Source organism: Eriocheir sinensis, chromosome 28 (genome assembly GCF_024679095.1).
Source record: "Eriocheir sinensis breed Jianghai 21 chromosome 28, ASM2467909v1, whole genome shotgun sequence".
In the NCBI taxonomy this organism is placed as follows: Eukaryota; Metazoa; Arthropoda; class Malacostraca; order Decapoda; family Varunidae; genus Eriocheir; species Eriocheir sinensis.
The window spans coordinates 11,583,889-11,603,338 of record NC_066536.1 but is presented as its reverse complement, the minus strand read 5'-3'; the positions used below and the strand labels follow the sequence as shown (position 1 = coordinate 11,603,338).

The following is a 19,450-nucleotide window of genomic DNA, read 5'->3' as shown; positions in this document are numbered from 1 at the left end:
ATAGGACAATATATGCTAAACAATACGTCAAAATAAAAAAAAGAATCATATTGAGATCCTCATTAATTTTATGAATTTCACAGACATATCAGCAGCATCTTTTCTGAGTATTTTTCACTGTCTTTAAAAATCTCTGTTTTGGCATCCAACCATGATTGTTCAGCGTGTGTGTGCTCCTGTCGCTGGATCAGTGGTTCTTAAGCCCGAGTCACACATTCACGACCATCTCCCGGCGCTCTCCCGACTCAGACCACGCCTCCCACCGTCGGGCCGCACGCCGACAGTTTTGGACATTTTCAAAACAATCGGGGCCCTCCCCGATATCTGTCACCCGTCGCGAATAAGCTACGGCCGTCGGATGTCATCTCAACGACGTCGTAACAATTAACGTCGTTTCGACATCGGCTATGGTCGGCACTCAAGGAGATGGACTTACGATGGCCGTTACGTACGTCTGGCAGCGCGACATTCCAAAACTGGCAGCGCGTGGTCTGATGTCGGGAGTCATTGTCGTGAATGTGTGACTGGGGTTTTACCCACCACAGGCTCATGGCTACACTATATAATTCTACTCTCAGGTTTTTACAATGTTGACTCCAGCAGATAGAAAGTGCCCGGACTATTGTATGAACATATCCTATATTTTCCAATACACGTTAAAATATCAAACCATGTTGCTGGCTGGCACGTGTGTGGAGTCCCTGCGGCGTGACGGGGAGAGGCAGCGCGTCAGGGCAGCGTCCTCCGATGTGCGACAAACCATTCCAAAATTCGATAATCAGGTCAGCTCTAGGAACGTAGGGTTATGCTATAAACTCGCAAAAAACATCAATTATTAACGAATTTAATAATGAGTATGACTAGATATCTGCTGTTTGTGTGGTTGTGACAGTTTTGGGTCAGAAACCGCCATTTAAATGTGCCAAGTACGACAATCTGTTAACGCGTGTAAGGGCCGACCAGCTGGCGCCCCACAACACACACAGCTGAGCGAGGAGAGGGAGGACACAGCCTAACTAGCCCCAAGAATCAAGAATAGAACATAAGTGGGAGCCGTTACAAAGGCAATCCCACGCCTACTACTGGACTGGATAGGCTATTAGCATCTGTAGTGGAGATCATTGGGAAAGAGGAGTGGCATAGCAGAGTGGAGGAAGAAGACGGAGGAATAAGCACCGTGTTAGGACTATATAGCTGTACATCAACAACGCCAAATCAACAATCAAGAATCAAGAATAAGACATAAGTGGGAGCCGTTACAAAGGCAATTCCACGCCTACGGAGTGGACTGGTAAGGAGGAAGCAGTGAAATTAATACCTTACACAAGTTTTCTTGGAATGCTGTTGGGAAGAAAAGAAGGTATTATTGTAGGAGTACACCAGTCTAGAGATGGCTTTTCTTACCCTGACCATTAGAAAGAGCTCCGCATTCTGAGTAAATTCATCCCCATAAACACCCCTCGGAAATCATTTATAACGGAGGGAGGGAGGCCGTTAGGTTAGGTTAGTTTTAGGTTAGGTTAGTGTTAGGTTAGGTTAGTTTTAGGTTAGGTTAGGTTAGTTTTAGGTTAGGTTAGGTTAGGTTAGGTTAGGTTAGTTTTAGGTTAGGTTAGGTTAGGTTAGTGTTAGGTTAGGTTAGTGTTAGGTTAGGTTAGTTTTAGGTTAGGTTAGGTTAGGTTAGGGTTATGTTTAGTTTAAATGCACCTGTGTGGACGAAACTAGTTTTTTCTGGTAGATTTCGGTCTGTTTTGAATGAATGTGCTCTAAATTTTTTATCGCAAATCATTAGTCTCTTGGTTGGAAGGGGGGGGGGTAAAAAAAAACCATGTGATTTGCGATAGAAATGACACGCATATTCATTCAAAACAGGCCGAAAACTACCGAAAAAAACTAGTTTCGTTCGGAAATGCGAGACTGGTGAAGTGCTACAAATTTACCGAAAAGAACCGAGCAGTGAAAGTGGAGTGAAAAGAAAAGTGTAATATTGAAAACCTAACAAAACGACATAGAAAAGCAAAGCCAGGGGAAGAAAGGAGAAGTGCATGGTTTGAAGTATCAGCAGAAGTATTGAGAAGGAGGATCTAAGAAGCGATACAAAGCATTACAGGTCAGAAGAAGAGGGGCGCCAGGCCAGCCACAACGCCTGTCACAACCCTGCAGGACGAGTAGTGTCTCCTAGACCGTCACAGCTCTTCAACATCAATAAACTTGTTAGTATTTGATAATATACGTTCTAATACTGCAATACTCAAGAAACTTCGGTAAATGTTCAGAGAGTTGCCCATCTCAAAATTTGATACACTGGCTATTTATTTCGGGCCTAAATATTTTGCTTTTACATTTGGAGATAGTTTTTTTCTTCGGAAACTACTAAAAAGTGACTTATTGCAATTTCACCATCTGCCGCCACAGCCGCAAAATAGCTCGCAGAGGGTTTAGGGTGGGGAAACATATTTAAACTATCCCAACCGAACTTTACGACCTAACAGCTGTGCCCCCTGGACCCCCTCCACATGTATATGCGACTTATTTCTGCGAGGAGGTATTTCTCGCAACACCGGCTGCACCGCCGCCGCGCCTGTCGCCAGAGTAGTCAAATATGGTGGCGTAAACAGTGGTAGCCGTAAATATTTCGTAAAACTAGAGAAACAACTGTAATAGGTAGAACACCGTATAATTAATCTAACCGTACCAGGCGAGTATGGGCCAAATTATTGAGAGTCGTATGCTAACCCTCCAACGCCCTGGGCCCACAACACCGCGGCCCGCAAAAAAACACAAACTTTTTAAAAATCGGTAGCAGCGTTTCTCTCAATTTGTGATGCATATATAAGGGGTTCAAAATGCATGGAATAATGAGATCTAACCCATGGTTAGGGTGAGAAGTACTGCAGTGAGATGGGCAACTCTCTGAACATATACCGAAACTTCTACCAAGCTTTCTAACGACAGTCACTGGAGTTAATGGTCAATTATTTAAAACCAAAGCAAGGTCCAGTTGTTTGAAGGCTTGCTGGGTGACACGGTTCAGTCTGTTCACACATTTGGAGAGCCAAATGAGCTGTCACCCAAAAAACCCGATTTCCCCCTTGTCCCCCAAGATCATTAGGGGAAGAGGATTAGGCTTTTTTCTTTACTTTTAAGTACTTGCTCTTTCATATTATGGTTGAGGAACATGTATTTTGTCCCTTAAGTATAGTTTGGAGGCGTAATATCGTATTTTGGAGGCGCGGAGTCAATCTCCACAATTACTTAAATTTATTCGGCACGGTGTGGGTGCGATGGAAATACAGCGCCAGGACGGGACATGGTGGCGGCGGTGGCGGATGCTGCGAGAAATACCTTCTTGCTGAAATAAGTCGCTCTGCTGTCCACCACGAATGCGCACTGGGGGAATGCACAGCAGGCAAACATTAATTTGCATGGTTTTGTTCTAGTTTGTTCACTTATGATCTTTGTGAGTGGTGCAGTGAGTGAAATATAAAAACAGTAAGCAAGTTGAACCTCTCTGCGAGATATTTTGCGGCTGTGGCGGCGGGTGTTCAACAAGCTTTGAAAAGTCTCATTTTATTAGTGATTTAATGATTTGCAAGAGAAACAGTTAACAGATTATTTCATAGCACACCGAAAACTACTAAAAAAAAAAAATAGTTTCATCCAACAGTGTCCCATGGGTGTCAATCTAGAAATTTACTTTTTTTTATAAATATGTTGCCCTAGTGAAAGAGGCTAACTGACAGGCATTGTTAATATTTATGCTCCCTGTCTTACTATATTGCTGTCAGACATGGACACTAAATAGTGACTTCGAGAGGTGTCAATGCCTTTGGTACTAAGTACCTTCGTCCTCCGCAGAATCATAGGGTATTGCTGAAATAACTTTGTTCCGAACCAGTGATTACTCGATGAAATTGAATCAAGGCCTGTTACTAGCTCAGTCCATGAACGGCAATTGTGGCTAGATGAGCACTTGACACACTTTGCAGACGTTGATCCTGCTTATAGGGTTGTTTATGATTGTGACAACATTGAGTGGAAGAGACCAAGGGGGTGCCCACATAACTCATGGTTGGGGCAAGTTGATCAATCCTGCCAAAAGTGGCTTTGAATGGGAAGTGTCACTGTGTGGGGGCTTGCTTAGAGGGACTGTCAGGGGTGCATGATTCATCATGCCCCATGGTGTATGCTCCCCATTAGTTAGTTAGTTAAGGTGACTCCTTGGCTCCATTTTCTCCTTTCCTTTTATCTTTTCCATGCTGTTCATCCCCCCTCTGGGTATTATGGCTTTTAAGCTTTTCTATAAGGCTCATTCATGATCAGTAATGTATAAGAATAAGAAGGAGGAGATTTATTCTTGAGTTGTTTATGATCAAAGGCAAATTTAAGCCCTCCACTGTTCATTCAAAGGCTGAGCCTGATTTGAAGAAAAATGTTCTCAATGCTGTTAATTAGTTTAAAGAATGCTTAAACGCTCTCACAACCACGAGTCTGATGTTTTTCTTTTCAAATATTGGAATGCCTTATTTGAATTGCCTTACTCTTATTCTTAATCTACTTTCATTGGGTTTCAGGTTCTCCACTGAGAATGGAACAACCCAGAGATTTTCACAGGTAAGACCATTGATTCATTATCATGTAATATATTCACAGCAAACATTGATCGGTCTGCATGATATCAAGACCAGCTAATTGATATTTCTTAAGCTAAAGTTCTAACTTGTCAATTTAATTATTAATAATAAATACAAAATGATAAGCAAGTTAATACGTGGTGTAGGGTTGGAGCGGCATTAATAGACTCCTTCAAGTATCATAAGAGACGAGCGAGGGTTCTCGCCCCGCTCATAAGCCGGCTGGCAAGTACAAGCCTGCGCTGAGCAACGAGAGAGAGAGAGAGAGAAAAAACAGGGAATAACCTTGTCTCTTCCTAGAGGGTCTGGACTCAGGCGTTTGCGGCTCGGGTCGCAACGGCGGCCGTGCTGTCTGTTGCAGAGATTGGAGTCGGCGGACGGAAGTGGTAGTTGATTCTGAGCAGGCCCCTTTCGTTATTTGTAACAATATATATATATATATATATATATATATATATATATATATATATATATATATATATATATATATATATATATATATATATATATATATATTATAGATAGATAGATAGAGATAGATAGATATAATACTTGTTTCATCATATTCTGCATGCAATTAATATTTTGTCATACTGAAATCTTGTAGGTTGGTCCACCTCGACTTGAAGGGAGCACCTCCAAAAATAAGCTACTATGAACAAGTAAGAGAAAAAGGCCACTTTGGTGTTCTTTGAATAGCATTATTTTGCAATTTGAAACAGAATATATTTCATTTTAATGGTTTGAGTGAGACTGCATTGTACAGTATCTAATAAACTGTTGTGTTCTTCACTGTTGTAAATTATCATGCAGCATTTCACCTTTTCATTCAGATCTTTCCTATCGTATCGTCTTTTGGTGCCACGGGGCTTTTGGTGGAGTACGAGGACATGTTTCCATACCATGGGAAGCTGGCACACTTGAAGGCGCCTCATGCCTACACACAAGAGGATATCTCAAAAATACATGAACTTGCAGCAAAAAGCAACCTTACTGTCATCCCCTTGATTCAGACATTTGGTCACTTTGAGGTAAGTGATTGCAGGATGTATTTATTGTTTGATTCAAATTCAGTACAGAAATGGTAGTCACTTGACTTCAAATACCTATGTAAACATAATAAATAGGGAATCAGTGGGAAATGTTTTTGTGTGTATTATTGGTTACTAATACTCACTCCCAGTCATGAAGGGAGCTGCTTTTTGGTATCCATGATTCACTGATTACTTATGCATAACAAAACATTGCCAGGTAAAAATTTGGTCTTAAATTTTACAAATTATAGATATAGGAAAACAAATGTGGACTTTTTCTGCTAGACTGATTAAACAAAAATGAACTTGAAATTAATAAAAAGTAGTTAACCCATCTAATTTGAGGGACTTTACAGTTTGTGCTTAAACATGATGAAAACAGAGCACTCAGGGAGATTGAGGGCTACCCGAACAGCCTCTGCCCCACTCACCCCGACACCTTCCCGCTTGTGACAGAGCTCCTCACTCAAGTGGTGAGCCAGCACCTCAATGACAAGTACATTCACATTGGTGCTGATGAGGTATGGAAATGTTGTACATTACCATATATACATTACTTTTAATATTCTTTGATGCCATCCAGCATGTGCAGGAAAGGTCATCTTATGCAAAGAAGATTTTTCACTAAAGTGCCAGACCTATTCTTAGATTCGTCAATAATTCTTTCATGAATAGAAAGTGTCACAACCTTGCTTTACCATGATGAAACGGTCAAATAATGCGAAAAAGTGTTGTTTTGTGCAACATATGTAGACAGGTAATGAGTGTTTTGAAAAGCTAGTAGTTAGGGCATTAAAAAATTCAATAATTTTATAGGAAGTGCTTTATCACGTCCTACTGCCACTCAGCGAGCGTTGATGCCAGAATTTTTATAAATACCTCGCCCGTGGAATTTAAATATAGCGGCTGCAGGCTTCAAGATTTGCATGGAGTTAAAGAAGTTGAGTTTTTGAACTGAAAATTTGCCTCACAGCTTAATTGTGTCTTTGGAAGCTCATGTCCTGAAAGATAATAAATCAAGATTACATCAATGCAATATTCATTTGGATACTCATCACCATGTGTAGTCCCTGCTTCCTTACCTTGAGTCTGGACTTAATTCCATGCTTATCAAGGGATAGATTTCATATTAAAGATACATGTGGCTTTTCACATTTTCTGTGATTTACAGGTTTGGCACATTGGGAAATGTCCAAGATGTCAAGTTGAAATGGCTTCAAAAGCTATGACAACAGATGACATTTTCCAAGCATGGATAATCAAAGTGGTGGGATGGATCAAGAAGGAATACCCTCACCTTGTAATTATCATGTGGGATGACATGATGAGAAATATATCTACAGAAAGAATTAAAAGTTTGTATATATCCAGCTTGTATGTTGTTTCATAGGTTATATTTATATATACCCAAACACACACACACACACACAGCCTCTACTTGACAGGATTGCATTCTATAGAAAGCATTCAAATACAGCAAACCATCTCTAATTGGGCCTCTATAATTTGGGTATCAGATAAATTGTACATGTTAGTGCTCCGTACACATATTCATAAATTGGATCACAATGTGGGATACATGACGCATATCCAGACACAACTGGGAATCGGAATGGATGTTGTAAATCGGATGAAGATCTGGTTTATAGCTAGGAATTTGGTGTGTGTAGGGACTGCATCATTTCAAAACAAAGGCTGCCTGTCTCACATCCTTCCTGAGCCCACATTGGCATAGGGCAAGAGCAGTGCAGCTGCTCACTGCTTGATTTTATTTCTCAATCGTAGAGACACACAGGAAATAATTAATTTTCAAATTCAACAGTAGTTATAATTTGTGTGCACCAAATGCAACTCATTACTTATTCACCAGAAACTGCCCAGCAATGCTGACGGGAAGGATGGAGGTTCTGCAGATGATAGCCGAGCACGGATTGACCCTCATTTTCGTATATTTTAGCTTACATTACAGTTACAAATTTATACTAACACAAGGCAGAAAAAAGAAATCATAGCCAAACATGAAAATGGCATTCATGTCACAGGAGTGTGTTTGTTTACACATCACTTTGCCAGCCAGCCAGGCAGCATCACCAGACTGCCTTACTCAGAGCATTGCATTTATCAGTTTCAGTCCCAAAACTACAATGCATACACAAATAATATTCAATTAATGTTATTGAAACCATTAATTGCTGATGTTTTTTGCAAAAATTATGAGTCAGAAACTAGAAAATACAATGTGCTAAGTGCAAAAATCTGGTAATGTTGACCCCAGCCTGCCCACACTTCCATCTCGGTTGCCTGTGGAGCTTGTGATGTAAGCACTACTCACATTACAGTTGCTGCTTTGCCAGTTTATGGACCTACAGTCTGCTATACAAGCATACGAATACAAATTTATGCATGAAGTATTGTTATAAAGGTTTAAATAAGCAATCACCAGGAGTTCAGGAACAGATTAATCCATATCACTTTAATTTTTACGGGAAATCTGGTGTCAGTTTTTTGACAATTAATTTTCTGAAAAGCCTTTTGGAATGAATTAAGTTCATGAACTGAGGTTCCCCTGTATCTATGTTCTGTGCCTATTGTATCCAATTTTGTTGTAATCACACCGTCTGATTGATGGCCTCACCTTGGATCTTTTTTACATCAGTTATTTACCAGTCTGTCACTCTTTTTGTCCATATGGTGTTCCCTCTCCAAAATATGTCCTGACCATTGTTATTTCTTGATTAGAATTGTCTTTATAATGTTACCTACATGTCTAATGTCTTATCCATTTGCATTTATTCCATCCATGTTCTGAGTTATTTTTCTTTTCTTTGTTCTGAAACAATGAGTGCATAAATGAAATACCTTATATTCCATGTATTATGTAGTAAGTGTTATCACACAGAGCCCTGAATGATACTGTATTTTGAAATTCTCTAAAGAAATTGATGCTTCATACTATTGCCTGGGCAAAAATTACTTGATTGTTTAATTATCTTCATGCAATAAACTTTGAAATTTAAATAATTTGAAAATTTTGATTTTGATTTTTTTTTTTTTACAACAAAGGAGACAGCTCAAGGGCACAAAAAAAGAAAACAAATGATAAAAAAAAAGCCCGCTACTCGTATGACATTTATAGTAACTTCTTAGCTAAAGTATTTTTATCTTGTTCGTCAGTATACATTACCAAATATAAATTACATGATTTCTTACATGTCTATTTTTACTTTTAAGCTATTGCTTTTAACATAGTGGAATTCATTGCTCTTTGATGAATGTAATTTGAAATTCTACCCAGCCTCTCCCCCTTATCCCAAACCCCACACACCACATTCTGTTAGCTGACTTAAAGTTAGTGGAAATAAATTTAGCGGTCCGCTAACAGTTTCAAAAGTTACCAATAATGTTAATCTGCTAATGAAAAGTCAGTTCTGCTGATTACTGGTTAGTGGATTAGCGTAACCGTGCCCACCATTGTATATACTATGAATTATCTTTGTTTCAGGCAGTGGCATCGGTGATCTGGTTGAACCTATGGTGTGGCAGTATCAGGCTAAAGCATTTGACTTGCCTTCAGGTAAGTGGAATATTGCTTTCATGATTTTTTTGTTGTCATTACCATCATCACCAGCATCATAATCATTATCCTCATCATATTTATCACTGAGGAATTTTGTGTGACAGTTGTGGCGCTTGAGTCTGAGGTGTGCAATATCATGCTCTGGCAACCTGATGTCCCACAGCGTGTCTGATTTCGTGGTAACATGATAGCCTATACATAGGAGACAGTCATCAGTATCAATAATATGCAGGCAGCAGTTACAAATACTGTCAATTATAGTAGATTTTGAGTTAAATATTATTAAAACTCACAGATAGTTGTTTTGTTAATTTATAACCTTCTACTTTTCTGGGCAGAGAGCAGCCAGGGCTGTTTAATAATCATAATCAGTGATCTTATAGATTAACAAAACTACTGTCTGCAACAATATTAATAATTTTCAACACAAAATCAACTATGATTCACTATATTTGTTGTTGTTGCCTGCCTGTTGATACTGATGACTATTTCCTATGTGTAGGCCATCATATTATCCTCGAAATTTAACTGGGAGAGCCCAGGTTCGATTCCTGGGCGGAGTGGAAAAATTTGGGCGGCTTTTCCATTACCCCACGCCCCTGTCCACCCAGCAGTGAATGGGTACCAGGTGTTAATCGGGGGTTGTGTCCTGTTTCCTGGGATCTGTTCCCTTCTCCTATAATTCCTTACCCTTATGTCTCTCTCCGGCATATGACCACAGATGTTGCGCCGACTTAACCAAACTTTCCAACTTTCAAAATTTAACCTGATGTGAGACAGCAGGTCGTCAGAACATGATAATTCAAAGCTCAGACTCGAATGCTACGACTACAATTACTGTCTGTGAAACCCACAGAAGAAGCTGCTTGAAGGCAAAACATAACTAAAGGCAATGATGTTTAGCTAAATGTCAATACTATTAATTCACTGGTCATGGGATGAGTGATAAAGAACTAGGGTTACTGGGACAGCTAGCTCCCAGTGACTCCAGATTTGAGGATCATCTTATGCAAAGGCTATACCTTAAGCCTGCATTTTGAATGAATCTTTTTTTAATTATTTCATAACCAGGCAGATATGATAACTAAAATTGATACATCTCCTTACCTCAACTTACATCATACATGATAACTTTAACACTTACTTAATTGTTGTTACCTCTATCATATGCCTTTTCCATAGTTATGTAATAATACTAAGTATATTATCTCCTTCATTGTCACAAGAGCAATCCTACAGATTGAATTAATACTCTGTGATAACTAATTTGAATCTCATAAATAAGTTTGTTTGTTGATGATATGCTAATGGCCAAATTTGCATCATAGCATATCAAATAACACTTTTACATTTTTTTTCAGTTGAACACTTTAAGTAGGACAGAACTTTAAAATATTGTTTGTCAAATATTTTGGATAGAATTTCCTGTTAAGCAGATACTCATTGTGGGTCATGTTCCTGTAAATATAGTTACATGTTTATAAATGCTTTCAGATTTATTTGAAAGATACGCTGCAGTATTTCAAAACATATGGGTTGCAAGTGCCTTTAAGGGTGCAACAGGAAGCACACAGTTTCTGCCTCCCATTCAGCATCACATCAACAACAACCTGATGTGGATGAGTATATTATCAGAAAAGAAACATATCAATAAATTCAAAGGTATTGCTCTCACTGGTTGGCAAAGGTAAGCACAAACAGTATCTCATAAAATGTATGACAAAGTACATCTGCAATGCTTATTGTATAAAACACATTCAAATTTGCAAATGCCAGATGCACATACAACAAGAACCCAGGGTATTTAAAGTTTTTGTTTGATTCTTCTTGCCATGACTTTCAAGCCTTTGGTGACAGTATTTTCATTTTCACTCAAGATTGATAACACTTTCCCACACATAGTTTTTATTCTCTTCAAAATTGGGATATTTGTAATTATGTCATCTGTTGGTTAACCATGAAGGTAGTACTGTTTATATAAACTATATTAGTTAATCATATATGTATTTACCTCTCTGTTTTATTACTATTTATGTTGAATGACTGTCTATTGTGATGATCAGTAGTGTGTATGAGGCAATGGATGTCCTAGACCTAGAGACTGACTCCACATTCACATAAAGACTAGGGAGTGCTTTGTAATTTTCCTCAACCCATGGCAGTGTGTGTGGTGTCCTTACCTGGGATTTAAAACAGGATAAATTCTTCACTAGTTGTGGCATTACTCATTATCACCCTATGATATGATGTGTCAAAAATAAATGTAGCTCAGTTATACTAGTACTTTCCTCCATTAGGTATGACCACTATGCTGTACTGTGTGAGTTATTACCAGTGGCCCTACCCAGCCTGTGTCTGTGTTCTGCGTGGTGTCCCAAGCAGCTTTCACAGAGGCTGACCATGATTATGTCTCCCAGAAGATGGGCTTCCACCAACGTATCAGTGTCCTACCTTTCCCCAGGTGACTCTCCTCAGTTACGCGCTAATAACTGTCAAGAAAATGTCCTTATAAGAGCATGTTAAGAAATGCAGTACTATTACACTCATCAGATAACAGGGTAGAAAGAGTCAGTCAGTTTGAAAGGGTCTATCTCTATTTATACCTCAGATATTTTGGTGGTCATGGCAGCAGTCTCCAGTTTTCCCTGTTCTGGCACTCCTTTCTCACATTTCAATCCTTTACCTGCCAGCTCTTGCTCTCCACTCTCTTGATCTATTTTACAAGTGGTTTCCTCTTGAGACCATTCCTCCCAATCATACTCTCATAAACTCTTTAGTGTTATCCTCATTCATAAATCATGTCCATTCCATCTCAGAGTTACCATGCTTTACTCATACAATCACTCCACAATCCACTCCTGTTACTGTTACACCCATACCAAAACTCTCATACACATCATCCTGACAGTAAACCTCACCTTAATGAACCAATTGGAGGAAAGGGGCGACGTTATATTCGAAAACCTGTTACATCTGAGGGATCTGAACTTTACTTTGTACGTTATATGAGTTGAAAGTTCACTAATTTTGCAACTGTCATCACTTGCACCACCTCATTTATCATAGATTCACCCATGTATTAGTTTTTTTACTTCAGTATGAATGATTGAGATTTTGTTGCCTTTCCTTCAGACCACAAGTGATAGAGCAGCAAATGTCCTTCCCTGGCCACAAGATTTATGTTGGAGTGCAGATGTGGTCAAATTTTGTATGCAGATACCAAGCAATAAGTAACTCAGAAGGGTAAGGTCTAGTGAAATACAGTTGTTCTCATAACATGTCCATTATGCATGCATTTCTTCTGTCTGAGTTACCAGTTTTATGTACAGTTGATGCAAAATGTGATAACAAATTTATCCAATAAATGAAGGTATGTGTTGTCTCCATTTTCAGAATGCTGGGATGGTTCAGTGATTATTTAAGATCCAGAAACTTCACTAACCCTCTCCAAGTGGAAACTATTTTGACACAGATAGTTGAGTAAGTAGAAATATTTCTAATATTTTTTCTTTTTTTATCCATTTATTTCAGCAGAAGAGGCAGACCAAGTATAAAAATATAAAAAGGCCAAAAAATGGTAAGAAAGAGTATGAGTAGAAAGAGTAGAAAGGAGAAAATGAAGATGGAGGAAGCTGTTCTAAAGTTTAATATTGAAGGGAATGAAAGAATTGATATATTGTTTAACTCTTTCATTACAAGAGTTGGGCAGCACAGAAATAAGTTACATAGAAAGTCTTGTGCAACAAGGCTGTGGTAAGGTTGGAGGCATGCAGTTAGCAAGCTCAGAAGAACAGTTAGTGTGAAGAAAAGAATAAAAGATAGCAAAGGAAGCAGCAGTGGAGTGATAGATTGTTATAAAAAGATGGGGAGCTTGTGTGACAAAATGCCTTTGATTGTACTACCCTGTCCAAAAGATCTTTGTGGATAGATTCGTACAGGAATGAATAAGCCCCTTGTACAGTTGCCTCACGTCCAACGTGTTTGCTGCCTCGCATCCAACATATGTTTGTTCAGTGCATTTTATGTCAAAAGCAGCATTTTTTGGACAAGGATTTTTAAAAAAATTGCTACAGTATGGGTAAGCAGCCCATTCACAGATATTTACAATACTCAGTCTGGCAGTTGCCAGTATCCAGTACCTGTGCCGGACTTTTACTATACTTTGTCCAGCACATTTAAGCAGCACATCTTAGAGATTAATAAAACAAGTTATTTGAAGACTTGCATTATATGTCAACAAGGGATGCACTCTCAAGAAGGAATGGGATTAAAGTTGAAAGAAGTTTGTGAGTGAAGGAAACCACTGTAGTTAGCGTCAATAACAAACTACTACTTTGTTAGATAGGTTGTAACTACATTGTACGTTGCTATGCATGTAATGTATTGTATTGTTGGCACGGCCGGTTTCATTCACTCTCCCTTCACGCATCTGCAAGGCAAGGGTTACTCTTCCTCCAATATTATCTCTCTACACCAGATCGTGCTCTTGTCTTCCTTTTTGCTCTTATTTTTAAAATTTATTTGGTTCCATGGCAGAGACTTTTAAGCGATGATAAAGGCATTGCCTCACCCTCTGCATTCATGGTGTTCACGAGAGGGCTAGGAGGGAGATGAAGTGTAAGAAAACTTGGCAAAAGAGAAGCATAATCTGTGGGAAGAATATGTGTCTGCATACATAGGGAAGACCATGGCAAAAGAATGCATGAAACAACAATAATCACCCAAATTAATACAGTCCCCATATGCTCGTTTTCTCCTGTGTGTTGCTTGCCACACTTCTGGTTGGATTTCGATTTGCGGCAAAGATCAGCAATGCTCACCCAACTTCAATCGCAGTTTTCTCATTTTCTTGTGTGTGTTGTTTGCCTCACTTCAGCAGGGAGCGCCACATTTACCAAAAAGTTTCAGTGGACACTGCCACCATCTTCAGTGAGGAACATTTGTACAGAAATCATTTTATGCTGGGAAAACAGATAAACATGAGAGGGCAGGGTGGGATAAGGAGAGGCAGAAAAATTTCATCCGTCAGGTCACAAGTAGGAGATTCAGGTCCACTCCCCTCCCCCACGTCAAGGTGGATGGACAAAGGGATTAATTTTGTGGCCCTGTCGGCTGTAGCCGGTGACCATACACTGATTGTTTGGCAATGGGCTGGCTCACAGAAGGCGATGGGCCGGCTCACAGAAGGCGATGGGCAAGCTCACAGCCGGTGGGCGGTTGGAGTGTGCTTGCCGACAGTCTTGGCGTGCTCGTGACTGGCCAAGAATAGGGGGCAGTCAGCGACAAAACCGTTACGACTCAGGCCTTGGTACAATCACCATCCTTGGTCATGATGGTGTGACAGGGGTTTTAGTCATCATGGTACTCATGCTCATTTGTTGTATTTGTACTAATTATTAATATGTCAAGGAAAATTAAGAATTTTTAATGAAGCAGAAAATGTTCCAAGACCAGTGGTTTTGTTTTTTGTCACCTCTGTATCTTAACAAAAGGCCTCCCCATGCATGGATTGTACCTTATTCCTGCATGCAAACATGGTAAGTGCTTTTATTTTTTAATTTTTATTGATGCCTTTATTAAATATTTCTTATTATTGAGTGGGAGAGAGGTCACTACAATAAGTTGGCAAGACCTCTGCTCTAACTGTGAGTACTTGAAGAGAAGAAGAAGGGGTTGATTTATGGTATGGCCATGTGTGTGTGTGTGTGTGTGTGTGTGTGTGTGTGTATTTACCTAGTTGTGACATACGGGAAAAGAGCTACGTTCGCGCTGTCCCGTCTCCATATCCTCTCTTATCCAACTTTTCCTTAAAATCATGAATGTTTCTTGCACAAACCACCTCCTCCTCCAGTCCATTCCATAGCTCAATGCTTCTGTTTGGGAAGCTAAACTTTTTCACATCTCGCCTACACATGGTCGCCCTCAACTTCTTTCCATGTCCTCTCGTTTCTCTCTCGCACACAGGTCCTCTCTGTCCAGATTCTCCACCCAACTCGCCACCCTGTACACCACTATCAGGTCTCCTCTTTCTCTTCTTCTCTCGAGGGTTGTGAGCCCCATGCTATTGAGTCTCCCCTCGTAAGTCCGATCCCTAAGTTCCGGTACCATCTTAGTTGCCGCTCTCTGTACTCTTTCCAGCTTTCTTATGTTCTTCTTTTCGTGAGGAGACCAGACCACTGCTGCATACTCCAACCTTGGCCTTATCATTGTAACTATTATTTTCTTCATCATCTCTTCATCCAAATACACAAATGCCGTCCTTATGTTCCTCAGCAAATTCATAGTTTGTCCCGTTATCCTGTTGATGTGTTTGTCGGGTGACATGTTCTCTGAGATAGTCACTCCCAAATCTTTTTCTTCTACTCCGCTGCATAATATGTCACTTCCCATCTTATAATCATATTCACATCTTCTACCACTCCTACCAAACTCTATTTTTTTACATTTCCCAAGGTTGGATTCCATCTGCCATGTACCACTCCACTCCCATATTTTGTCCAGGTCCCTCTGCAATGCCTCACAGTCTTTCACATCATTGACTCGTCTCAATAGCTTTGCATCATCTGCAAACAAACTCACATAGCTGGTTACTCCGTCCACCTATCATTTATAAAAACAGCAAACATTATTGGTGCCAGCACTGAACCTTGTGGGACCCCACTCCTCACTGGGCACCAGTTGGAAACTTTGTCTTTGATTATTGTCCTAATTTCCCTGTTAGTTAGGAAGTCCTCCAGCCACTTAATAAGTCCATCACCCACTCCACCCCTATTTTTAATTTTCCAAATTAGTCTTCTGTGCAGTACTTTGTCGAATGCCTTTTTCAAATCCAGGTACACTCATTCCCCCCAGCCTTCTCTCTTTTGTATTAAATCTGTCACCCTTGAGTAATAACATAAGTTGGTGACATAAGATCTCCCTCTCCTGAATCCAAACTGTGTGTGTGTGTGTGTGTGTGTGTGTGTGTGTGTGTGTGTGTGTGTGTGTGTGTGTGTATTTGCTGTCATGTTATTCTTGTTGTTTGTTCGTTGGTGTGTGTGTGTGTGTGTACAGAGAGAGAGATTCATTATCTACATCATCACCATGACACTGTATCATACCACTAAAGTATTAAGGTTTCTCCCAAGCATCTCCATTTATTTCTCTCCTTTGGATCAAAAACTTGCCATAAACTACCAAAAGGATAATGAAATTATTAATGTTTGTGATTATTGTGTGTTATGAATTCATATGATGTTTCAGTGATTTGAGAACCAAATTAAAATTTCAATTAATAGTCATTAAAATATTTCTTGCTTATGACTCAGTTATGAAATTTTGGTAGTAGCTTTATTACTGGGATAAAACTTGGGCATGACAGTAACTGACTTTGACCATTTTTAGGGTCTTGGACAACATTTTGGAGCTGAAGACTCACTTTGTGCCATGGCTACAGGATGTTTTCTTTGAGGACACAGTAGAGGAGTGGGTTGGCTGCTATATTGACCCACTTGTGGATAAACTGAATGATGTGATCAAGGAATGCAAGAAACAAATTCTCATTGGTGGACGAGTGAGGGACTACAAGAAAGCTCAGATTAGCTGAGATGGAAAACAGTCATTTAGGAATTCAGTGTTCCAGAACAAGGAGGTTCTGTCTGAAAGACACAAGATTTGTGTCCATTATTATTATTCACACTATTGTGTGAGTATTGTTTTAAATTCAATTATTTGAATTATATTCCAGTGTTATGATATTTACATACTTCACTCACGAGTTAATGCATCAAATATATAGGATATTCAGGAAAAGAAAGCATTCAGATGAATGCTATATTTTTTTGGCATATAAGATGCACTTCTGTTTTTAATAAATGATATCTTCAAGAAAAAAGTCCAAAGCTTTTACTTACTTGTTCAACATCAGCATAATCTTTGGTTACCTAATCTTACATTATTATTTACTGTGCTTTGTAATATGTATAATCAGAAATAAAATCCATAATATGATAATATATACTTATTTGGCATAGTAGTTATCATGCCTAGCTATAAATCCACTGAGGTTTGAGCCTGGCCGGGGCAGTTGGCACCCAGCTCACCTAGCTGTAAGTAAGTTTTAGTAAGTTTAGCATTTTTTTGTACAAATGGGAAATGAATTTCTGAGTTCGGAACTTTGACCATCACGCACCCCTTTCTGGTTCAGTTTAAAAACAATAAATATTGACATCTGCCACTGACTTTGCACCTAACATGGCTTCTGTAGTCTCATAATCAGTCTCTAGCAACTTGTGTGGACTACCCAGCCCCTCATAAATAGAGGAAGAAGACATAACACCTGCCTGCAACATCATGGTCCCACAAAGGACTAACACTACCAGTACAAGATTTACTGGGACAGGTGCTTCCCAGTGGTGGGCACTGCTAACCCAAAAGTTAGCTTCGCTAACTGGTAATCCACTAAGTAAAAAGTTAGCTTGGCTTATGCTAAACAGCTAAACTGATAAAGAAATTAGTGAAAGCTAAACACTAACCACTTTTTTTGGTGTATGGATTTAGCTTCGGTTTAGTATTTTGGCTCTAAAACCCTTAAAAACAGACCTAGTGACCTGAAATTTCAATATGTTGTAGCTTAGATATAGAGCTTTCCAGAACTGTATAGGATGTCAAATCAGATGATCAAACTGGGTGGCATGCGCTGGGTGTGTCCTCTTGACATGTGACTTCAAGTTGTAAAGGCTTGCCATCTGTCCATTAATGATGGTCCTCTTGGGGTGGCACATGACGCACCGGAAGTGCAAGACATTGGCGTTCGTCATATCTCTTGAATTAAGGACAAAGTACTTCTCCAGGTGGGGCCACGGGTTCTGAAACTCCTGGCCGTCAGCTTGAGTGTCCTCCGCCTCACCCACAGCTGCTGCCGGCTCCTTAACAGGGTCAACATCCTAAAGCGAAACAAAAATGTCCTCATTTGGGTCACCTTCCATGACGTCGATAACAATAAACAAAGTAACAATAATGAACATGACGACTACACGATGACAACGTCGCAGCTGAACTGAACAAAGAGCCCAACAAGCAACTACAAGAAGAAAAGAGAAAGAAGCCTCCAGTTTATCCTAAATCCGTATATTTTATCCTAGATTTCCCACAAATTTATGCATTTTTTACTTTTTTCCTCAACTGACACTTTTATTTTTATTATTTTAAGTTTACTTCTTGTCAGGTGGAAAATATTGAATTCTTGTTATTAAATCCCGAGTTCAAAGAGTTGGAAATGGAAGATGCATTACCCTAAATACCCAAAAGTTTCCCTAATAATTGTCCAATTTCCCTACTTTAAGGCATAATTTACCCAAAAGTGGAAGCCCTGGAATTATTGTGCCATGTGGCACAACTGGTACTGTGTCTGCCCACAACGGACAAGAACAAACCTGTATGAATTTTTGGCGGACTTAAGTTAGCGGATGAGGAACTTCATTTAGCGAAAGCTAATTGGTCCACTAGCTGTTTCCAAAGTTAGCGAAAACGCTAAACAGCTAACGAAAAAAGTAAGCTTTGCTAATTAGCGGTTAGTAGATCAGCGGAATCGTGCCCACCATTAGTGCTTCCTCAGTCTTGTCATTGCCTTCTAATATCCTCAAGCATACAGCCTTCTTGCAGAAGTCAGGCCAGCTCAGCAGAATATGTAAGGTAAAGTTGGGAGCACGCTATAATTGTGAGAGGCCTTGCTGCTCATCTCCTTCCATTGGCCCTTGAGCCTGTAGTGGGTATAGTAATAACTTCAGGACACAGGGCAATTGCAACATCCATGTTTCTACAGTTTACCTTCTCCAGGTCTCCCCAGGTTGACCAGTCTAAAAGGGAGGATGAACAACTTGGTGGGCTGCATGCCAACTGCCCAGGATGGGGTTCAAACCCAGGCCTGCAGATTCTTTGCTAGCTAGGTGTGCTACCCAGTACATGAACAGGACACTATGCATGAAACAGTCCTTTCTCCAAAAGCATATTACCCGCTGTATTTATAGGAACACTGGAGGCTGTGGTTCCATGACCTATCTCAGATGCTAAAAGAAGCAGTTAACTGCATTGTATTTCTGTAGCAGTGCCCCCTACAAACGGCCGTGTGCTCTCCTTCCCGGTGACCAAAGAAAATGGGTGTTGCAGCACACACTTAATGTTTTGATGCTCTTGTCTCCCGTCGCGCTCCCTGTTGTCCGTATCGCATC

The 19,450-nt window shown here is 39.8% G+C and overlaps 1 pseudogene; it reads left to right on the top strand.

Annotated features, from left to right (window-relative positions):
* The first annotated feature begins 1,337 nt into the window (after positions 1-1,337).
* Positions 1,338-17,455, top strand: LOC127004514 (hexosaminidase D-like; annotated as a pseudogene).
* Positions 17,456-19,450: the final 1,995 nt, after the last annotated feature.